The sequence below is a fragment of the Acyrthosiphon pisum genome, chromosome A3, assembly GCF_005508785.2.
Source record: "Acyrthosiphon pisum isolate AL4f chromosome A3, pea_aphid_22Mar2018_4r6ur, whole genome shotgun sequence".
In the NCBI taxonomy this organism is placed as follows: domain Eukaryota; kingdom Metazoa; phylum Arthropoda; class Insecta; order Hemiptera; family Aphididae; genus Acyrthosiphon; species Acyrthosiphon pisum.
The window spans coordinates 273,932-297,825 of record NC_042496.1 but is presented as its reverse complement, the minus strand read 5'-3'; the positions used below and the strand labels follow the sequence as shown (position 1 = coordinate 297,825).

Here is a 23,894-nt window from a genome sequence, read left to right as displayed (position 1 = left end):
GTATATTAATTCAAATTTTGGTATAATATCTCAGCTTCCATAAATTAAAAATAATTTTGTCACTTACTAATTTTGTATGTGTATTATATAAGATACTATAGATACTAATACCTAATAAGTTCTATGCTCATATTGGCTCTTACCTTACACTTCGACTACAACTTACCGAGATATGAAATTCTTGGTAACACTAACACAGCTAAAGCGCAAATTGTTTTGACTATAAAAAGAAAATATTAGCCATAGTGTCATCAATGGGTGGCTTTTCCCGTCAAGGTAAGTCATGTAGAATGATTTCACTTAGTGCATACTTCATTATAACTACTCCATGAGTATAGATGATGTTTGTAAAATAAAGAAGAAAAAAATCACTTTTAATTTATCATCGATTCAAGATTCAAAGATAATAGCTGCAGAGTCCCACTCAACTTCTACAACACCATTTTTTTAAGTAACAATCGTACGTTTATATACGTATAACTTGTATAAATTACACAATATAACTAAGATTTGTAAACTGTTACAGTGCCATACATCTAGGTAATAAATAGTTATAACAGTTCTCAGTGACACGTACACAAATGATTTGTAAATTATTAATTTACATAATACTACGCTTAGATATTAGGTTGAATAAGTGTTTATTTACGTTCATTTTTATTCGTTAATTATTTTATGAAAACAAAAATAGGTTAATAGTTTACTAGTGACTATAATACAATATTACAGTTACCTAACCTAATCTAACATACAGTTTATGCGTTATTTAATTAAAGGTGCCATAACCAGAGTCGAAAAATATGTATGAATATTAAGTCTGCAATAAAAAAGTTCCTCGTGTTCGCGTATTGAACTGTTGGGGGGGATAGTTAAAAAAATAAATAAAAAAATGAAAAAGTATGTTTGTATTCCAACAGTTCATGTCGTATTTTTTATTACTATCGGGGGCGTCTTTTTCGTATATGTTTTTATTCTCGAGCCTAAATAAAGCTTCCACGATTCACACAAATACACAAACTCACACATATATATTATTATATATACGCATGGGTGTTTAGAAGTCGCCCTTCCAAACGCACGCGGAAGTAGAAAGAAAAAGAGAGTGAATATGAGTGAGAGAATGTGTTTATGGGGTAGAGAAAAATACGAGAGAGTATATATATATCATCAGCAAGGGGAGAAAATAGTTACTGCTATATCGCAGACCCTATGGTCTATAGACTTATAGCCAATACTTCGATATTAGCTTTTATCCGGGTGGTTGGGCTCGGGACGTTCAAAATTTGTTATTTTTGGATTCGCCTATCGTGACTCGGAACCGGATGCAACGACGGCAGCAAACTGTGACAATGGATATGCAAAAACAAAACTTTTGGGAATCGCTAATCCTGTTTTGAAGTTCTTCTGAGACGAAAAAAAAAGGATGGCAAAGAATCAACACAGCATTACTGTTTCGTTGCATTTCAAATGCAAAAACCTAACGAATCGTAACAATCCGTGTAAATGGGCCTGACGATGACTGTATCCAACCACGAGGGTGCACAGGACGCGTCTTACATAAATTACAAAACAGTACCACTGGTTTCAGAGTAAATAAACAAAGCTGATTATCAAAATAATTAACACTTAAAAATATTTAGAAACATTATTTTATTAAGTAGTGAAAGACGGAGTAGCACCGCGTCGCTAAAATTTCCAACGACCATAAGTATTTTTACTAACGGACTCTTGGGGTATTTATTATTTTAATATGAACAATATTTGAATTTGGTAATTTAAATGTTCAATAAATGTAATCCATACATTAGTATGCCATTATATAGGTAGGCAGTTAAATCAAATATTTATGCAATCCGTGATTTTATATTTAAGTAAAATGTATTTATTCGATGGAAAAAAAATCTGTAAACAAAAGAAATCAACCAGTCAAATAGAGTTACCTATACTTGGGTTGTATACTACAATACATAAAACCCCTCCTTACAAAATATTTGTTTACACTTCATACAATAAATAGCAACCATATTTATAAACGTTTTATATATTAAATTTTTAAATTTATTTCAGAAAGGAGTAGTGAGATCTGACTAGTAAATTATTAGTAGTAACAAACTAAAAATATAATATATTTCACAGAATTTAGAATTAATGACCATAACCTGTAAAAAAATTCAAACAATTTTTGGAAATAAGAAAAAAATGTGTATAGGTATTATGCGTAATACATTTAAATTGTAGACGTTTGGTAGAAATAAACACATTTTTATTCATCGAACCTTAGTAATTATTTGCCTTAAAAAGACATTATCTTTAAATGGAATTTTAGTTGGGAAAAAACTTTTGAATTTATTTTTCATACTTATTCTATTTCTATTCCAAACTATAACTTGAGGATTTTATTTAAAATATTACTGATCGTGTTATACAAATAATGTTTCTTTGGAAATATTCCATATATGCTTTGACAAACAAATAATGTATGAGATTTATAAAAATTCAACTACAGGAGAGAAGCAACTTTTATATCATAAAGAATCAGGACAAGGACTGAAACTGGACAGTATCCAGTTCGTCAGTCAACTAAATATAATTTACAAAGCCAATGTAAAAAGTTTTCAAATATTTTAGCTAATAAATTCACCACAACTTGTTCTCACTGCCAAGAAATATCACGACTTTCTTTAAATGTACAAACAGTGATTTTTAACATAAAGTCAAATGGTTATGTTCGAGAAAAAAAAATGAAGTAATACAATACAACTACTATAAAACAATTTTAAATTTTAAATTAATATTTAATTTGTTATTTATTTTTTCAGATCATAACCCTTCATAAAATATTTACATATTTTTTTGCATAATATATAATCTAGAAAAATGTATATCATGTACTTATTTTCTATTTTATGTTTATCTATAGTTTTAAGGAGTGAGTGGTAATAATAAATATTAAACTAATTGTTAAATGTAATAAAGTAGGATTAAGTATAGTGTGTACACTACAAAATTATATAATGTTACGAATTTATGCCCAAGTTATTATGCATTGAACATTCTTTTAAACTTATAATTAATATTGCATTTTATTTAGCTAAATTCGTATTTAGTATCGTAAATGGATGATAACCATCGTGTTCAACAATGTCATTATAATAAATTAGGTACTGAAAATAAACGGTAATCCACGTTTTATGATACCAAAAATACAACTACAATGCCTACCTTGTTATTAAAACATGTCCATGATTAACATGGTTTCTATATTAATTTAAAATTCTAAATTTATTTAATTCAATTTTTTATAGTCCCAAGCTTTTCTTTTTTTAATGAATTATTTAACTTTTAATGTTACTGCAAGTTCAAGTATTTACAATAATTGTTTTATGACATAAGTCATAAGAGGATGTTACATGCACATGAGCTGTCACTTGCCTCTGTCTTACATACATATAGGTACAACATAGGAGCAAATATATATTCAGCAGAATTAATTTTGTGTTGTTAATTTTAATCTAATAATGAATTTATGCATTATAAAATTTAAATAACAATATTATCTACGGAATTGTATATTTATTGATATTTAAATATCAAAGCGATTTATAAGCTTTTTAAGATTCAAATACTTCACAAAGTAAATTATTTATTTTATTTTGACATATTAACGCCTGACGGCAATTACAAGGTGTGTATTATATGGTAGTAAAAGTGTTGTTAATTCACTTTAAATTTAAAATATCAACAAAAGCATACAAGATGCCCAAGGTGAAATGTTTTACCTTTAAATTTTATAATAGGCAAATTCATAATATAATATTAAAACTAACAACACAACATTCATTCTTCTGGAAATGTTCTTTATGTTGTACGAAACTATGACAGAGTCAACACACGTGAGTTCATAGCGTCCTCTGAAGATATAATAAATAATTTTGTGCATTATAACAAAGTAGAAATAATAATATGATATAATTTTTATATATAGGTACGCGTATTACCGTATACCTACTTATATAAAATGAAGGAAATTATGTTAATAATAATAATATGTATATTATTAATAATATTAACAATAGCTTATGCGACAAAATAAATATTAAATGTAATTAACAAAAACTATAATGCTTAATCGCTAGATAAATATATTGTATCCCTATCAATAGGAACTACTGGCTACAGTGTCAACAACAATATCTACTGAAAATTAACTATCAAAGAATAACTTATAATTTAACATCTGTGTTTTGATATCTAAAATATTGTTTGATAAATGTTTTAAAAAAGAAAACAAAAGCCACAATGCAATAGATTTTGTAATTTGTATAGGTTACAAACAAATTACTCAATGAATATTTCGATGATCATAAAAAATGTTGATACTATATTTTTAATTCTTAGGTTATAAATGTAATATATATTAGCTGATATATACAAGAAAATACGTTACTTCAACAAAGCTTGGAATCACGATGTATTAGCATACACTTAATAGTAAAGTTAACCCTCAAAGAACGACTTAATGAAGTGCAGCGCCTTTATACTCCGATTTAAGTTTGAAATATATGCGTTTGCATATGTCAACTTATACAACTTTACGTAGAATCAGTCACATAATAAAAGTTTAATTTTTTTCTTATTGAATACCTATAGCTTTAACAACACTTTTTAGTTTACAAAATGTTTAACAACGTTTTTGATTTAATGATTTAAAATATTTTACCATTTGATGTCTAATATCAATATTGTCTTTCAATTTATTTATTATATATGTCACATCCACATAGTGAAATCACTCATTTCATGAACTGGGTATCCCGATAGTGAAATTTGTCCAGATCGTGAATTTTGACGAAAATACATTATATGGACATCCATTTCATTAAATGGACATTACCTATTTTGTGTACTTTGTGTAATTGTTGTAAAACAAAACTGTTATGTTATGTAGCAATAAATAATTATATTATATCATAGTATAGTATAGTATAGTCAATTATAGTCAATAAATTATATCATGTTACATTATTTTATTATTTTATTTTTAATAAATCATACGTATTATATTATATTTTACAAACAACAGTGTAACTATATTGAGTGTTATAAAAAAAATCATGAATTTAACTATAATTATAATATTTAACTACCTATATTTCTGTGTAAGGCAAAAAATCCTTGCCAATCAAGTAGGCGTGCTTGTTTTAAAAATAATATGCAATATAACAGTCGATGTCATAATCAATCGTCATGTAAAAATAAATAATAAGGAAAAAATGTATAGGTATAGTTTAAGCCGTTTAAGGTATGTTTAAGTTAATCAATTAATTATTTTGTTAATAAAATAGAGATCATAGAAAATCAATAAAGAAATGTAGGTAGTTAAATATTATAATTATAGTTAAATTCATAATTTTTTTATAACACTTAATATAATTACACTGTTGTTTATAAAATATAATATAGGTACGTATGGTTTATGAAAAATAAAATAATAAAATAATGTAACATGATATAATTTATTGACTATAAGTACTATACTATACTATTATATAATATAATTATTTTTTGCTACATAACATAACGATTTTGTTTTACAACAATTACAGTAATTACACAAAGTACACAAAATAGGAAATGTCCATTTCATGAAATGGATGTCCATATAATGTATTTTCATCAAAATTCACGATCTGGACAAATTTCACTATCTGGATATCCAGTTCATGAAATGAGTAGTTTCACTATGTGGATGCGACATATATATTATAAAGTTCAAACATGCACTTTGGAAAAAAACAAAGTCTATATAATATTACGAATATACCCAGTTACATTTGTAAAAAGTTGTATTTTTATTGTTATGGTTATTTATATAGAAAAGTCTTGAAACTTGAAGTGTTTAGTACGAACTTAAAACTGAATGGTGATTTACAAAACAATTACGCCCGCATATTATAAAAACACTGTTCCTTAAAAAACCTTTCTCTCATTCAAGATTTTTTTTTTTTTAATTACCTATAAAATAAAAATGTTCAATATTTCACACCAAATAAAACAAAATAAGAATTACATATAGTCCGATTATAATATAAGTTATGTTAAATGTGTATTTACTATATAATATACAATTAAAATTTGTTACAATATAGTTTATTTAGTTTTATATTATTATTTGTTATTTTTTTTTTTTTGAACTTCAGCCCGTAAATATGGTTGGTAGGGTAAGGTTGTTACGATGTTACGGTTGTTACGGTAGGTAAGTAACACGTTTATGTGTTGCAAGGTTTTTGCTACTACGAACACGCGTGGTCACACACCCGAGAACTAGAAGCAGCGGACGTTACTTACTCTCAGGCACATTGCGTTACTGATAGCAACCGACGTGCCAAACCACTATTATTGTTTATAATTTTGTTAAATTATCACTTCACTAAAGAGAAAAATAACATCAGAATTATAAGGAATGATTTAATATTCATAAAAGCCAAAGCGATGGACTTGTAAATTGTAATTTTTATCAACCTATAATATTAAGTAGTATTTTATATTATCATATAATTTTTCTGACATTGATTCACAGTTAAAAAAAATTTTAATAAAAACAATTATTCATTTAGACAACTGATTGAAAAGAAACATTTTTTTAATTACATTTTTATTATATTGGACAATTTGAGGAAATTTAAAAATAAATTAAAACAAGTTCAAAATTCAATCTTCCAACTAATATAAGGGGAAGTACCAACACATTTTTTTTAAACAATAGTATAATAATATAATTATACTAATAACAAATAATTCATAATATAGATTCTTTATTTTATTATATGATTTTTTATTTTCATAAAATAAGACATTTTATCCCGGAGGTCAAAAAAGTAATGAAAAATGTATTACAAGAAACGAAACCAAAAGAAAATTTCGATAGAAAGAGATGAACTTTGAAGCCTTTCGAGTTTTGACGCTTGTATGGTGTTAGTGCATACAAGTATGTTCGGTAGACATACAATATTGTTATACCACTTATACATGTGTATATGCTCTTAACGTCCACCCGTTTAATAAACATCACGAAACTGGCATTATATAATAATAAGAGATGATTTATTGGATGAGATCAGTGATTGCGGTGGACGAGTAGGTACGAAGGGCAAAGGAAGAGGAACGCGTTCCACGGAAAGTGGAAAGTATAGACGGACGGGAAATGATGAGAAAAAACCTCCTCCATTAGATGTATCTGCGTTGTTATTGGTTTATAATTCATGGTACACGAGGAGCACTTACGTGGGCCCACGGCTTCCAATAAATGAATATAAATCACGGTTAAGTGTGCCCCGGGAAAGAGGCTCTTTAATCCGACGGTTTTACGATGGCGTCGGTACCATACTGTATATTATATAACCTAGGAAATATGCCCCCATTCAACCCCCACCCCCTCAATGCACACACACACCACTGTACCCCTTTTTCAATAGGGCTCAATGCTTGTGTATGCGAGAGTGTTTGTGTAAATAGGGTTTTCAACCGTGTCGTGGTATAAGGTGCAAATTCCACTAGGGTATACCTATACGATACGAAAAACGACCCTCTCCTAACTATAATAAGTGTATATGCGTACACCAGAAATTCTAATATATGAGTAGATACTTTATTCATACATAGTCTGGCACGCGGTGTTAGGTAAAAGGGTTGCTGAACCCAGCGAATAAAGCGACGACGATCAGGTTTTGTTTTTGCCGTATTGCTTTTAAATGGGTTGAATGTTTCCGATTATTGACATACAGCTGATGTGTACACGTTTGTTATTAGACAAGTACAAAAACTGCGTAAATACTAGAATTGTTATTTTTGTAATGATATAAAATTAAACTTTGAATTTTAACAAAGTAAATTTATTTTCTGATTCAACATTTTTAGATTTTGACCTGAGCGATGAGTGCCATGGTTTAACAGTGATTTGTGTTTTTTCATGTATGTTTACACGTTCTATAGTAGAAAAAATGTTCGGATCTTTAATTTTGGACTTAGTTTCCAGTAGAGATTTGGATATTGGTGGTACTTTCGGGAAGTCAAAATATAAAATTTCAGTAATTTTCAAAAGAAATTCAGTAAAAAGAGAAAACAAAAATAAGGAATTTTTACCCCCGAACCAATTTTTAACAAAACTGAAATCATTCATTTTTTGTGATTTAAAAATGAATCACTGTAAACACTGATGAATTAATTATAAATATTTTAAAATCGAATACAATATTTTTGTATGCAATGAATTTACACTAATTAAAATTGACCACATCCATATAAGTAACCACTATAGTGACCTATCTATTCAATACTTGACACCTATACAACGGAGAGCGACATCCCTGGTTTTTTTTTTTGTGATTTGTAATTTGTTGCTGTTTGAGGTGCTTTTTAATATTGTACCCATACTACGTAAGTAATTATAACACAAATAATTATGTTACATTCAATTTTCTATTTTATTTTATTTATCATTAGTTTTACTGTTTTCTATTCCTGGAATTTTTTTCACAATTAAGTCACAATTAAGTATTATTCGATCGTGTCAACGATATTGCTATTTGTTGATAGAAAGGTCAATGGTGGTTTTGTGTTTAGATTGTCTAAATTAGTTTTGACACCGTCATCGTCATGAGTGACGTTGCTATAATAATCACAGTATAATGTACCTATATGGTTTTACTGAGGTTGTATAGTTACCATAGTTACGAAACATGGTTATCACGATCATTGTGTGTTATTTACAGATGAAAATTAATATGGCACATTATAATACAATGCTGTATTCCTATGTGATTCCCCTCGATATCCAATAGTTTATGTATAGGAATTCATAGTTGTAACTATCAATCATTTAGGAGTGGACAAGTATGTGAATTATTATTATCTAACATGCGATTCTGGTTTAGTGCACCTACTATATTTAGTATATATTTCATATTCGTTGAGAAAATAATATGATGTATATAAAACTAGTATACCTAATATAAATTGAAAAAAAATATTCTGCACGGCAAAACATAAACTGATAGTATTATGCATATTTTATTGAACGATACTATTAATGATAACTTACTTTAATATTTTATAGTGCATATAAAATATGTTTTAGTTGGTGGTTTAAATTTAAGCAACTGAAATAACGAATATTATATAAATAGAAAATAATTTGTACATAGACTCCTTAGAAGTCTTATAAGTCTACAGTGCTGCACATAATATTATAATTATCTAACAATATGATGTGAAATTCGAGATTGATCTTAATAGGTAATAATGGTACATTGACTGTAATTGAAGTTATTTAACAAATTCAATATAGAACTAAAAATAAAAAAAAATAAAACAAATACTAAAAATCATCGTTTGAAAATGTACTCGTATGTACTATACATTATAGCAAATTTGTAATAAAAAGCTGTTATCAAACTAATATATTTTTTTTTATCTCACTTGCAATTTAAATTATACCCTAGAACCTAGTCTTCTTTTATATTGAACGTTTAAGACACTATATTTTTAGAAAATAAATACGTAAATAAAATATACAAATATCAAATCATACTACTATACTCCACAGTATACTGTATAGGTATATAATATTATTATATATAGGCACTAAAAATTAAACAATTAAAATTAACAATGAAGGCTTATTGAATTTTAATTAATAAAACAGTTTACCTTACTGTAAACATCGTTTACAATAAATAAATAAGCATGTCTAGTGTTTACTATTATATCTTATATATTTTTTTAATATTTACAATAATCTTTATTTCTTATACATAATCATAAAAAAAATATATTTTATTTATAAACATATTGTATAACTATATTAGTAATATAAATAATTCTTAACTTCTATATGAAAAAATGAACGATAGTTACTTTAATGTTTAAGCACTAAACTTTAATATTTACTGTTATAGTAATTATTTTTGTTATTATTGTAGTATTATACATTAATGATAAATACCTACTCTAAATATATTAATGATGTTGCAGTATAAACTCTCTTATTATCGATCCATGTACGAATATATACACCTAACTTATTTTATATCTGTTTATTTAATTATAGGCATGTTTAAAAAAAATGAGATAATTGCGTATTTAAATATTATCAGTTCTAATAAGACAAGAATACTTCAAGAAAGTGTGAGTTTTCTTTTAACATATAAAAAAATGTTAATGTGTTTACTTTAACTTATGAGTCAGTCACGTTATCTATCTTCATCATCATTTTCACCCATAAACTAAAAATGGGGTGTAATTTATTAGTTAGTAGTATCTATACATATTATAAATTGTGCATATTCATTTTTTTTTTACAAATCAGTGAGCACAAGCAAATTTGATTTACGTAGCGTTAAAATAAAATTACGTAATCTGATCTACAAGAATAATGAATTTGGATAATCGTAGTGCAGTAAATACCAAAGTTTGAAAATATGTTTTGTTTTAATTTTTAAAATATTAAAAGAATTAAAAATAATTACTTGCACAATATTGTAGCAATAATTTTCGATGAATAATGTCATAGTTATAGGACATAATATAATCGACATATTATTATAATAATTGTAAACTACATATTATTTGTACCTTTAGGCTTTGTATCCTTATCATAGTGTATTCGTATATATTATAGTGGGTAGGCACCTAGTCAATAAAATAAGGTTTATTGAGTTTGAATATTTGAATATTTACATAAATTAGAAATATATCTATTGTAATATAATAATAATAATAATAATAATAATAATAATAATTTATACACGTAAATAGGAAGTACTTACACAGGGTGTGGTTTTTCTATATTTAAACAATTAAACTTTTAACAACTGCGATTAAACGAAGAGCTTACCGGTTTTACGTAGGTACATGACGATGTCGAATTAAACAAAAGGACAATATGCTCAGCATGCAGGGCAACACAAAGCAATCTATAAGTGGCATTGTTTACTGAATATTTACGTCGGTACTCATCGATAATAGGTCTTTGAACCGTTTTGGTCTCGGTTTTTGAAAATAGACAATATGATGATATAATATCATCCGAGATCAACATGTAGTGATATAATGCATTTCAAATAACATATAGTAATGTTCTAGATGGTACTTGAGTCTTGAATAAATTATAAACATTCAAAAAAGAAATATGAGTTTATTAATATAGTAAACTATCAATGGTCTGTTCTCAAATGTATAATATGATAAACAATAAAGATAGAAATTACGATGGATAAAAATAAATTATGAAAGTAGTTTGGTACTTGTGAAAGGTACTAAAGATGAGAAGGGACTTGGAAGTATCTAAAATTAAATGATTGTACGGTTATGTTAAGAAAATCAATTCTTGCTGTCCATTCCAATTATTTTGGAAACAATAGAATAGTCTTTAAGTGTGTGGAGATGCCTAAAAAGAAAACCAGTAAAACATAAAAAAAAAAAAAAATGCAGAACGCGTTGAAGTCGGCAAGGGTCAATGCAAGCTTTAAAATAATCCTGAATAAAAAATGCATATTCCATGAAGAAAAATAATTGTTAATATTTCAAAACATTAGTAAAATAAACAAACCTTTACTTTAATAATAATTTATAATACAATTAACTGTGAAACAAATAGAAGATTTTAGATTTTTAATACATTATGTAAAGGTAGATCCCTGCTATATTTTAGTTTTCAACTTTCATCAGACACGATAATTTTTACAAATGTTCAATTAACAAAGATAGTTGAAATTAGCACCCGTTATATAGTAAACTTCTTCCCAGATAAATTGACTAAGACTAAATGTCTAAATTATAGCATTAAGAAACTGACGTGAAACATTACGGAGAGGTACATATGGCATAGTTTAAGACGATATTGTAATATGTATACACTATTATGACGCGACAGCAGTTTCAAGACAACGAGTCATTGTTATTGTATTAATTGTATGGTAGAGTAAAATCATAAATTTTGATTTTAGCTGTTATTAATTATTTTATGGATACAAACTTTGATACCATAAATGTGACTAATGTACAGTGCGTATTTAAACGTCTATTGTTAACCACACCGCACATGGTACTATACGTTGTTTGTTGTATCTTAAATGTGTATACCAATACATTAAAGATTATAATCTAAATAAGAATTTAATTTCATAAGCCCATCGCCAAAAATGTTTTTGAACCTTAGTAAAATGCATCATTACGTTTATACGACATAATAAAGGTTAAATTACATAAAAAGTTTAAATAAAAAAAAGGAAGCTATAAATAATACACAGGAAATGTTTTATTAACTTATTTATTATTAATTTTTTTTTCTTATGAACACGTCGTAAGCCTACACAAAAAAGTTATGGGGTTATAGTATACTTCACAGACATTTTATACAAAAACTTATATTTTATACAATATACGAGTTTTATGCATTAATTGAGTACAAGTTAATTTTGTTCACAGTATTCAGTGATCTTGAAGCGATTTAATGTGTTATATTTGATAAACTATTAAACTATCAAATTAGAAATAATGCAAAACATAACCAGACAAATACTAGTAATCTCGTTTCACAAAATATGATAATTTAATAATATTTGATTAAAGGTTTTCATTAACTTTATGAAAACTTATTTTATTATTTTTTGATGAATTTAGAAAATTGAAGTCAGTTACATTTTATATTGTTTTAGTTTGTTTTGTATAAATTGTATAAATTATGTGATTATGTTTACAGATTACTAAGTCTATGCTGATGCTATAATATTATAAAATAAATAAATTGAAATAATTAATTGTATTATTGGGGAACAAATGTTCGTGTTTTAAATGTTTTTCATAATTCATGCATATTCAGAATGATTTAATATTTAAAGCCTTTATATATTATGGAATATTCATCTGTTAATATAGACTTTTTCTTATTTTATACATTTTACACAGTGTTCGGAAAAAAACAGTTTTTTTCATTTTAAACAAAAAAACAGTTTTTTATTCATTTCTGATGTTTTTTTTGTTTTAAACAAAATAATTTTTTTGTTTTTTTCAATTGTTTTGAACATGTTTAAAACATGTTTTAAACATGTTTTAAACATGTTTTAAAACAATAAAAAAATTGTTATAATTTACTTTGAAAGGACAATGGAAAATTGCAACAGTCGATAATGTGATTATTGATTTGCTTAAAAATATATCATATGAAATGTCATTTACTTCACTAATGGACATTGATTAGGTTAGCCTATGCTTCTATATAATATACTAATGTCTAATATACTACACGTGAATGCATATTGCATTTTTAAAATGAATAAATAATTGGGTAATTACTAATTTGTATTAAGTACTAGGTACTAACCATTTAAATAAAACTATAATAATAATATAGAAATTGGACTGTTAAATTATCAAATATCAATAGAACAAAAATTAAATTGAATTATAATTTAACATAATTAGTATAGGTAATTAGTTGTTATTAAAAAAATAATTTAAATAATAACATGTGGCACCTATTTTTTTTTTAAGTTTTAAAAGAATTTATAAAAAAACATTTTTAAACATATAACATAAAAAAACATGTTTTAAACAATCTGTTTTAAACATGTTGTTTTAAACACACAATGTTTAATTTCAATTGTTTAAAACATGTTTAAAACAAATGTTTTTTAACAAAATGTTTAAAACTGCGAACCCTGATTTTACATTGTATATCAGATATAGAATTTTCTTAACTGAATATTTTAATGATCTAATTATGTATAGCAGTCAAATTAATTTTTAACTTTAACCATAATTCGAGTAACATTAAAAACAAGTTGAAACTAGTCCATTTCAAAACTTATAAAACCACGAATACACATAATTCAAATCAGTATTTAAAAATAAAAAAAATCCCAAAAAAATGTCACTGTTAAAAATTAACCACTAGGTATCTATAAATAGGTACCCATTACAATTCAAATACAAATTTAGCATTCATGAACACATAAAACCCAAATAAAATCCTTTATATAAAAAATACAGTTAATATTTACTTCATTAAATGTTTTTATAGCAAAGTAAATTATTATCAATGTGACGTTGATATCAGAGTACTTTTTAATTCGAATCAAACAAACATGTTAACAAATATAAATAACCATTTAGTATTTTTGAACGAATAACATTCATTTGTACACGATTTATTGATTACTATAGAAGTAATTATAGTAGCCTGATTAATAATAAAGATAATGTTTGTTTTATTTTATTATTTTTTTTTTATGAGGATACCTAGTGGTTAAATAACTATAGGTAGGTACTAAAATGTCAACTGTGTTCCTATACAGAAACGTTGCGGTTAAAACACCAAATGCACATAGAAATAATTGCGTGAACAACATTTATTAATATTCATTGACATAAAAACGACAATAAATAAATGTATACATTAAATACATTTTTTAACATAATTTTTGATCAGTCATACTCGTTAATTCAAATATTACCTATCAATGTTATATATTTTTTTTTTACTTTAATTCCCTTTAGTTAAAATAATATATAATTAATAGTTTCACCAACACACACTCATCGCATAGCAAAATCAAAATAACGAGCTGCTCATCAGTCATGTTATTATAAGTAAAATATGGACGTAATGCGTATAATATAATAAAGCGTTTAACGTCACGACTGAATACCGCCAGTGGAGCGATGCTTTGTCCGGCGGCATTTATTTACGTTATTTGTAAAGGTCTATCCCTTGTTGCTCGTAGTCTCCAGTTTCAAATGCCATAATGCCATGTGGCGACGGTCACGACTAATTTATCGGCAGTTTAAAACATTCACGTTATAAAAAGAGAGAGAGGCCAAGCGAGAGAGAGGCATAATATGAGAGGGTAATAAAGGAAGGGGGTATATGGGAGGTGAGGACAATATTTTGGGATCACGTAATTTATATGCCTCTCACGAATAACTAGTATAAATTCCACTCCATAACAACGACAACGATGACGATAATGATAATGACAATGGTTAGCTTTGATGATTATGATTATATAATAATAATAATAATAATATGGAAGATACACGTCGATATTGATGTAATAATAATACTTATAATGACTATAGTACGTGTGGTAAGGATGGATAATAAACTAATGTTTTAACTTACCGTCCTGGTTCCTTTTTTGTTTCAACGACAACAACACCTGAAACAATTACAGAAAAAATGTCTTATAACTGAATTTGTTTTAAGATAATATGCAGGTAATAGTAAAAACTAATTCATTTGATGTAAATTACATGTATTTATAATACACAAGATACATAATATTATCGTAGTTCGACGATGAACTTATGTACATACTTATGTACTTATAGCCAATTATGTATTGGCTTATTGCTTTTATAGAAATTAAAAAGACACGAATAATATATGTAATTATGTATAACATTTTTAGTACCATAATTATTAATTAATAATATATTTGATTTTATTACATCCGCTCGTTTAGAGGGATCGTACCTATATGTTAACCAATAACTACATGATCAAACAAGATAAAAAAAAGTTTAACTTGTCAGCTTAAATTTTGGCACATTCTTAAAGTTTTAGTGTTTTTTCGTACATTAGCAATACAAAGTCATCGTAGTTAATATTCCGAATAAAGAATTTAAATCATTCTCAGACTGTAGAATTATTAATTTAATTTATTTTAATCGTATAAATTTGTTTTCAAAAACAAAAACAGTAAAGAACCCATATAAAAAAACAGAAATGGTTGTATTTTGTTATTCACATCGATGTCCTCAAGATATTGGCTTATAAGATAAAAATAATTCATATTTATTAAATTTACAAGAATTAAATAATGCAGGGATTTCATTTATTAAGTATAATAATCAGGAACAATCCTACATCCTATGAAGTAAATAGTTAATTCGTTCCAAAATATACATTTTATAATACATTTTTATTTATATTCATAAATCTTAGAATAAATAAATAAATTCAGAAATATTAGAATTTCTTAAGAGAACATCAGCATGTGTTGCCTCAGTATTACAAATATACAACATAGCAAAAATTGTTTTACGCGGGACAATTTTACTCCCTCTATAATTATAGTAGAATTAACAAAATTCCACAACGCATAGGAAAGAACTTATTATATGCGACGTAGAGTTTTTATTATTAGGATAACATAAATACAATTCAAGTCATTAGTTTAAGAACATTAGGTTTTTTACACACGCTCGCGCTGGTGTAGCGTCCTCCGGGTAAGACACAAATATAAATTGTTTTAATATAATATGCAGAGTATTAGAGTAACAAACTGTAATAAGTAATATGGATGTCTCTTACCAATTGAAATTACTATTTTCTTAGGCAAATTATAAATGGTAAATCGAAATAATTCTGAACTTTTCTCTGTATGAGGGTAGATTTTTTTCCGAAACAAATTTTGATATCGGTTGACGAAGTTTTGTATTATATTTTTTCAAACCCATCGCCAGTTTTAAACAATGCATTCAAAACGTGTATAAAATAATTACGAGTTGTTAAATGTTGTCACTCGTCAGCGCGATGAGAGTTGTCATGTAGGCCGGAGAGATTCTCACTGGGATGGAATTGATAAAAAAAAAATATATGTATATATACATGTGTAAAAAGGTAAAATATGTGTTCAGGTACGTCAAAGCAATCGTTAGCCGAGAGAAAAAAGGAGAATTTTATTTTTACGGCCGTTAAACACATACACAACACATACGTTTGGCCTAGTGCACTGGGATGTTGGGGGGGGGGGGTTGCTCAGATGGGGGTAGAAACCGATCAGCCATGATGTTTATTCAAACGAACGTATCCTGCTTTATCCTTGTGTAAAAATACAGTGCTTGTTTTCTCTCTACTGTATTATGCTCAAGTAGTATATTATACATATACAGTATTCACGCATACACTTGTGTGCACATACTCACGCCCAAGTTCTTCGAAAATAATTTAAAAGGCACTGTTTTGTGACAACTACGTAATTGACTCTCCGTCTCGAGAATCCTGGAAATACATACACGGTCCACTAGTTCAACAAAATGCGTTCGCGAGAAGTGAAACATGATTTGGATGGACGCCTAACGGATGGAACTTTGCTGCTATTTGCGCTCGAATAATACACTATTTGAACGTCTACCCCGACCGCCTGGATAGTAGACTCTCCTAGGTCGGTCGAGTTCAAGAACATAAATCACCGGAGACGATACTTATACTTAATACGCACACACGCGTATTACACCCATTATTATACTTGTATGAATCGAGTTAAAACTCATTGAACCGAAACAGGGCTATCACTGAGAATAAAAAAGGTTTGTGTGTTCGATTCATTTTGAAACGAATACATTATATTATTCTGATATTGTTTGTTTTTTTGTGAACTGCAAAAACAGAATTAATAGAATACAAATTCATCATTATATTATATATTACATAATATATTACACCTATATTATCACCGCACATCCTAAGAGATAAACCAAACCAGTAGTAGGTACTTCATTTTTTAATAATTAAATTATATAATTGGAATACATTTTTTTACCAAAGCGATAATAAATTAAAGAATTTTATATTTAACCTAACCAATATAAAGTCAATATTTTGTTGACTTGTTGAAAAAATAAATGTATATACCTACTATATTATTACAATATGTAGTATTGTACCTATTATACGTTTAATTTCAATCCAAAGCTTTGGTTTTGAATTTAAATAACTAAACAACCTTTCAACAATTCAATTATATATAATGTCAATGTTACTAAAAATGAATAAACAATTATAATATACAGATTTTGGTTATGAATATAATTTTTTTAAATTATTTACAAGTATATAATTAATAAGTTCAATAAATATGAGAGAATATAGGTGCGATTGATATGCACACCTAGAACTCTTCAACAGTGTGTGCTCAGTAACCGGAATGATCAACTCAAATGCTTTTTATGCTTATTTATCTTTACGTATAATACAATATGTAATATATATTGACTGATTATGCCTTTGATTACCGTAAGAGCCAAGAGGTGCATGAACAATTGCATTAATTATAATTTTATTAACAATATAAACAACTATCAGAGTCACTCAACCTTCATAGAAGTGGTTATTTTATTTATAGGCAAAAGTATAATACCATTGAGTATACAACATATATAATATTTATATAGTCAATGATAATACAGTCAATATATTTATATTATTTAACAAAAAATTGAGGGGAAATGTAGAAAACAGCGTTATAAGAAAATACGAATTAAACAATTACAATATGAATAATATTAAATTAATAATTGAACATAGACATTTTCACATTATCTTTTGAATGGCTTAAAAATGATGAATTTTACAAACATGGTACATAATAATATATAATTATAATCACACTTTAATCAATACAATGGCGGTGTTTATCGTAAGTAGAGAACTTATTTTTTTGACATAAACCTTACATGATTCTCTTTTTTAATAAGTCAAGAAAATAGTTAGGAAACTATTCCCATAATTATATACTATTCATAATATATACCTTTATTAATGATGAAAATATTATGGTTGGGATAACAGAACATCTGTTGAAATTTTTTTATTTTTCATGAACTATTTACTGAGTAATGAAATACATATTAAAAAAAAGTTACATAATATTTAAAAAACGAAAACAAAAATTGTTATAATATTGATACTTAACACTGAACTTCATAGCTTTCATAAAAAATTGTAAGAAACTCGTGGGTCTAGAATGAAAAGGTTCTAAATCGCATTTTTTTCAAAAGTCACTTTTTAACAGAAATGGTTTTAGAATACAATGACGCATCTTTTAAGCTAACATTCAGGATTATACGATCATTATTGATAATTTTTTTAAAAGTAAAATTTTCTAAATCGCTAAAAATTAAATAATAAACACAATTTAATCAAATTGAAAACGCTCGGTTAATAGAACCTAATTATTAACGATACGTTAGTATGAAAAGGTTCTAATTAAATTAATCATTACCAATAGTACAATATTATTATTGTTGTTATTGTACGATAATATTATGGTATATAATAACAATGATAAAATTATAGTCTGTTTTACTTGACGTATCACGGATACAATACGGAGCGACCGACAACTGTACCTACGTTCGCGGCAATATAATAAATTTGTACCAACCAATACAGCAAATTATTATTATAATTTTGTGAATTAAACTATACAAGTTGCTGCATGTCTCAGAACTTTAATTTAAACAAAATGTTGTTCAAGGATTAAAATATTTGAACTCGAACCTTAAAATTGCTCTCCTGAACAACTTCATAAAAACGATTTAGAACCTTTTCATTCTAGACCCACGAACTACAATTTTAAGTTTAAGTTATTTTTAATAAAAGTTAAGTCAAGTTACTATGAAATATTTTATATTGGAAATTTTTTATGTGAGTAGAACTATGATTTTTAAATGGTAATAAATAATTAAGTCCATAGATTATTGATACTCGTATTAGTCGTATTATACATAAATACATAATATAATATACTTTATTTTTTATAGGTAATAAGTGTGAATATAATATTATTAATACTTGGTGACACATAGTTATTATAATTTATTGTTTTCTAAAACAAAACATAATGGTACATCAGAAAATAGAAATATTAAATTATATAACACGTTTTGATCAAATAAATGCGCCATACATTTGACTGAAAGTGCATAATCAGTTTTACGGAACTGCAACACTATTAATAAATGCGAAATAATGTTTGAAAATCAAAACAAATTTAGTTTTTCAAATGATTCAAATGTGAATGATAATTCTGTTTTAGAATAGATAGTTGGAGAAAATAATACAAAAATATGTATAAATAATGATCAGTCATTCCTGACGTGGAAATTTCATAACATTACAAAGTTCGAACAATGAAATGTGTTCTGACATAAAGTTTTTGCGTGTTTTAAAAAATTGCACGCTTATGTAGATGCGCATAAAAATCTGTAAGGTTGGCGGAGTATGATGTAATTTCATATGGCGTTGAACCAACACAAGGGCAGCGTACTGTATGATCATAATAGCACATCACACTTACAAAAGCGTATAACACATATATAAGTATGTAAATGTATGTATGTATGACGTACGTATGTACATTGCGTATGTATATTATGTACCGAGGGTTACATTGAACTCTATTAATCTGGATTAACTCTGTCTACAAAAGCATTCACTCCTCGGTCGCCACTCGCCTCTCGCACTGTTTTCACTGTACACGCGCACGTCACTTTCCTCTCAATCCTCCGTCCATCCATCCGTTTGTCCATCGCACCACGATGACGACGAAAACTGCGTCGTTACAATATAACTAGTAACACCCATATACCTAGTATGTGTTTTAGTTGCATTTAATCTCGTACGCCGTTGATCTCGCATACACATTTAACATGGCTAAAAAACGGGGGGGGGGGGAATTAAGCTTTTAATGTATTATATTACAATACGTACAGTTAATAGTGAGTCAATGGCATTAGGAAAAATCTCGATTACGATAATATACTGCACACTACAGTGTACAGTGCATATTATACGTTCGCATATAGCTGTAGGCCGTAGGAGTAAGTGAATATAATATAACGTGTATCGCCCTGTCGTCCTGCGGCAATATACTTCGATTAACAGGACGAAAGAATTCACTCCTTGCTCACCACCTACCACACGGTTTTCACTGTGCGTGTACATGTCACTTTTCTCTCCGTCTATTTGTCCATCGTACTACGCTGATGACGAAAACTGCGTCGTTACAATGTAACAAGTAACACTCATATACCTAGTATGTGTTTTAGTTGCATTTAATCTCCTACGCCATTGCTCGCGCATACGCGTTTAGGGCAGCTAAAAGAAAAACGGGAGGATTAGGACCTTAATGCATTATATTGTAATACGTACAGTCAATAGTGAGTCAAAGGCATTAGAACAAATCTCAACTATGGTAATATACTATTAGAGCATATTACGCTTTTGCATGTAACTGTGCAAGAGAGGAAGTGAGTATAATATTATGACGTGTATCGAACTGTCATCCTGCTCCTATATACTTCGATGTTGTACAGGACGAACAAGAGGTGGGCGGACGACAAGCGTGGGGGACAGTCAATCAAACGTCATGGACCTTTGTGAATGTGTGAGTTTTATGCGGTACACACACTCGTACACATACGCACTATATACTGATCGATATTGTATACATATATTGTACGAAAACCAAAGGGTCGAGTCTAAAGCCCCCATCTCTCTGATCCTGCCCGTCGTCATCCCCCAGGTCGCGTTTTGACACGAACATTCCATTATCTCGGTCAACATTGCCAAATACCACATATACAGCTTCGTCCATTCGATGAGGCGGTGGCCACCGCCGCTGCGGAGATTTATTCCCCCGGGGGCACACCTCTCCCACGACACCGAGGAGTTGCTCTCCCCCTGTGTTATTACTTAAATTTTGATATCAGGTCTCTACTAAAATAATTTGTACTATATATATAGTGTATAATGTATATAACGTTTAGATGAGGTACATAATATTATTGAACGCGGATGGACCAATAGCGCAGTCATGAACTCATATTTATCGGAGAATACAAAGGTCAAAACCAAACGACTACAAAGATGACTCAACACACACTTTCTATCTATGGTGAAGTTAACCGATAAAAAATATATGGAATTTATTAATTATTAATGTATTTTGTTAATTATATTTGTATGTTAAAAATTCAAATCGATAGCTCCTCAAAAGTATTATTTTTTCAAGTGTAAAAAAATATTGTTATTCCTCTCCCCCACTCCACCCTGTACATTATACTTGACCTACTTCAAAATATATATATATGTATAGACAGTATAGTAAACATTCATCTGTATGTCAGTGATTTGATTTATGTGATTTCCATGGGATTTTTTACAAAAGTTTTTGGTCAGCTGGGAACAAGTAATACACTGTAGTGATATATACTGCCCGGATTTCATGTCAACCCCATTGAACTCAGAAATAATGGTACAATCGGTATATATATATGTGTGTGTGTGTGTGTGTATATAAAACGTAGTATTTAATTAACCGCTATTTTAGACGTTAAGCATTAGAAATAATAAAATTTAATTTTTCAAATAAAGATTTAAGTAAACCAATTTTTAAAAAAACCATTATAGTAGGTACCTACTATTTTATACATAATGTATAATTATATTATAATTGAATATTATAAAAATAAAACCTTTAAAATGAACACAGTATCAAGTACCTACATTATAAATATAATATTACCTACTATAATAATAAATATTATAATTTTTAGGGCTTGCTTTTAAATATATATGTTAAACCTTGCAGGTCACCGCGATACAATTATATCTCACCTGGATTTTGCTCACATTTCATTTTTAATCGGTCATAGAAACATAAATTTATGTTTTATACTATAACATATACTTTCCAAATTTATAAGAAACCATTATTATTGTTAAAAAATGTGGTGAAGAATACATAATTGTGGATAATAAAACGGATGATTTATGTTTTTCCATATACTAAGTTACAACATTTTTGTTAAATTTATTGATGAATACTTAACTTTTTTATTTATTATTAAATATGTTTAAGTTCAATCTCGTATACCTAATATAATATAATATTATATTACCAAGTTAAAATTTACGAAATACCGACAAGCAAACATTTTTCATTCCAATTATTTTTCAATGCTTAAAATCTTGAAATGGTAATAAGCTAATAACGAAAATGGGATTTACATGTATGTTAGGTATTATATTGTACATAATATGCCAGATATAAAAAACGAGAAACAAAACCATTGGATGTTAGGAAAAGAAGATCTGACGAACCAAGTAATTCAAATGTCAAAGAAAGAACGATATATGAATTCGAATATACTATAATTGTAGAGTAAGGGAAAAATAGGTGAAAAAGGGTTGATTTTTCATAAAAGACTTTCAGTCGGTTTATGCGAAAAATTTGTGAAACTTGTCATTTTTCAATATAGTCTTCTCCTAAAAGACTCCACAAATATTTTTTCTTTACTTTACTAATGATGTCTAAAGAAAAAAGATATTTCTAACAGAGCTGTTTTATGTTTTTCTTTTAACCAACGCAACGTGACGTTATTATTTCGGTTGGTAAAACGCGTGCGACGAAATTCAATTTTTATCTTCTAACAATATGCAAACAATTTACCAAGTAAGAACGCTTTAATACTACGAGAATGAAAATAATGTCATCACACAAACGCATACACGTAGGTGGTGGGTACACACCATATTATAATATAATATGAGTAAATATAATATAGGCAATAGTGTTTATTTATTATATTATTACGATTTTTAGAGATGTAGTGCCTTGTAGGTGGAGAAGTGAATGAAATAATGTAGAACAAATAAAACAAATCGTCCCCTCGGGGCTTAAATGGTAGCTTTGTGTGTTATTACTATCATTATTGCATTTATATATTTTAAGGGTTAGGAGCAACCTATGAGGTACCTAGGTATACATTTTAAGAAAAAATACCCCATTCATATGTCCTGATGTCTGTACCGTTGAAAATTTCCCTCGCTGTTGTTCCACATACACTTTTCGTCAGTGATGTGAGTGTATGAGTGTGTATATATGAGAAACAGAAACTTTTATTTGATTTCGACGGAGAAATGGAAAAAGTTTACCCCCTTGAAGAGCTAGCGGGGTAGGAAAATACCTAACACGCAATTTCGTGTTATTATTTTTTTGTCTACTACTACTACTACTACTACTACGAACACTACTATAACTATA

At 27.8% G+C, this 23,894-nt stretch overlaps 1 protein-coding gene across 1 annotated transcript in view; it reads right to left on the bottom strand.

Moving 5' to 3' along the window:
• LOC100167244 (semaphorin-2A) overlaps nt 1–23,894 on the bottom strand; it is a 401,079-nt gene that overhangs the window by 191,102 nt on the left and 186,083 nt on the right. Inside the window, exon 4 of the mRNA XM_029491091.1 lies at nt 15,182–15,218. The gene's annotated coding sequence lies outside the window, so the exon portion shown is untranslated. The remainder of the gene's footprint in view (nt 1–15,181; nt 15,219–23,894) is intronic.